The sequence below is a fragment of the Mauremys reevesii genome, linkage group 14 (genome assembly GCF_016161935.1).
Source record: "Mauremys reevesii isolate NIE-2019 linkage group 14, ASM1616193v1, whole genome shotgun sequence".
Classification (NCBI taxonomy): domain Eukaryota; kingdom Metazoa; phylum Chordata; order Testudines; family Geoemydidae; genus Mauremys; species Mauremys reevesii.
The window spans coordinates 5,801,982-5,803,924 of record NC_052636.1 but is presented as its reverse complement, the minus strand read 5'-3'; the positions used below and the strand labels follow the sequence as shown (position 1 = coordinate 5,803,924).

The 1,943-nt window shown below is 54.3% G+C and overlaps 1 non-coding gene across 1 annotated transcript; it reads left to right on the top strand.

The window, feature by feature from the left end:
* Positions 1-73, top strand: TRNAV-AAC. Its single transcript has one exon. It is a non-coding gene; the product is annotated as a tRNA-Val (tRNA).
* Positions 74-1,943: the final 1,870 nt, after the last annotated feature.

Sequence of the window (1,943 nt, the reverse complement as noted above, 5' to 3'; positions counted from 1 at the left end):
GTTTCTGTAGTGTAGTGGTTATCACGTTTGCCTAACACGCAAAAGGTCTTTGGTTCAAAACCAGGCAGAAACATGATGGCTTAATTTTTCCCAGCTCCTAGTGGCCTGTCCCTGCTGTTGTAGGAGCAGCAGTGATTTCTATGCTCAATAGGTGTGTTATACTTCCCCCATTCCCATTTTTGTCTCCTCTCCCTCTCTGAATGCCTGTGAAGTGGCTTTCCCCCTCCCCCTCCCGCTCCCTCCTGCAATGCTTGTGGGATGAAGGGGCTGGTTGAACAGCTGGAAGATCAGAAGAGCTCCTAGATAGAGAAGGTGTCTGGGACTCTCATTAGGCAGCACTCACACACCCAGAGCAGGGACACTGCATGGACACTGCCCAAGGTGGAGTGTGACCCACCAGATGCAGCCAAGTCATCTCCAGTCGCAGGCCATGAGGAGCAGGTCCTTAAAAGGGGAAGGGGCCCTGTGCTCAGGAGTCACTCACAAGCTTGTACCTCCAGTGAATGCCCTTCGCCCCGACCGCCTGGCCAGTGGTTCGCTGCATTGCAGTTCATTGTGCCTCAGGAAGACTTACCTTCATCGCACCGTCCATCGCGGCGCTGGGGGACACTTACCTGGCAGAATCCTGTGCCTGCCTCTTGGCTTCCCAGGGGTGGCTACTTGCAGCCCAGGAGAAGAAGGATGGTTCTGGTGAAAGGAAGACAAGCAAAGCTCTGGGAGGAAATTTGGGTGTGGGCTCTGCGCTGGGGGTGGGGGGTGGGGTGCAGGAGGGGTGGTGCAGCTCCCAAAGTGACCGGTACACACAACCCTCTGGCAGCAGCTCCTAGATGAGTGGGGCCAGGGGATCTCCATGTGCTGCTGTCTGCAGGCGCTGCCTCCAGAGCTCCCATTGGCTACAGTTCCTGGCCAATGGGAGCTGCGGAGTTGGTGCTCGGGGCAGGGGCAGCACGTGGAGACACTCCCCCCCACCCCAGGGGATGCTGGGACATGCCAGCCACTTCTGGGAGCGGCACGGAGGGACGGAGGCAGAGCGGGCAGGGAGCCACCTTAGTGCTGCTGGCACATCTCTGCACACCCATTGGGGAGGGGAGCAGAGGGCCTCCATGTGCTGCCTGGGGTAGGGGCAGTGCACAGAGCTGCCTCCCCTCCCGGGTCTATTACAGGAGTGGGTGGGTGGGGTCTTTTGGCCTGCAAGGTGCAGCAGGTCGGACTAGATGATCACACTGGTCCCTTCTGACCTTAAAGGCTCTGAGTCTAAAAGGGAGAGGGAAGTAAAGGAATTTAAAAAAAAATAAACCAAGCATTGTAATACCAGGATGACTCCAACTGCTTATTATATAGTCCCACCCCTTTCTTGCTCCACTGGGTTTTTAATGACCTGTTGGGATTTGAGACACTGATTCTCTCATTCCATTGATAAACTGAAACTAAACCAATTCCCAGTGGAAGAATCATCATATCATTGCATTGGCTGGGAATCAAACCCAGATCAATTGCTTGGAAGGTTGCTATGCTCACCACTATACCACCAATGCATCTAGTGAAAGTCTCTGATTTTTCACACTTGGTGATTGGTCACCTTACTTCTCAGCATGAGGCAAATGTCTCTGTGGTCTCTGCCGTTCATGGTGGGGAGTTTCCCCACTGATAACAGTTCTTGCTGGGTCGGGGAGGGGAGAGAGAAGAGGCGTTTATTCTGTTTCATTCCTCTCCATTTTCTGTTCCTCCCCTTCCCTTCCAGGGTCCTCCCTTCCATTTCAGACTGTGCAGTGACACCCTCCCCGCACCCAGGACTCTCGAGCCTCTGGAGCAGCACGATCCCATGAGATCCTCAGTGACCAAGGGTCTTTTCCAACTTCCAAGAGACCCCAGCTTGAGTCTAAAGGAAGCTCTGTTCCTGACTGGGGATCCTCTCTCCCTTCATGGAGATCAAGATCATGAAG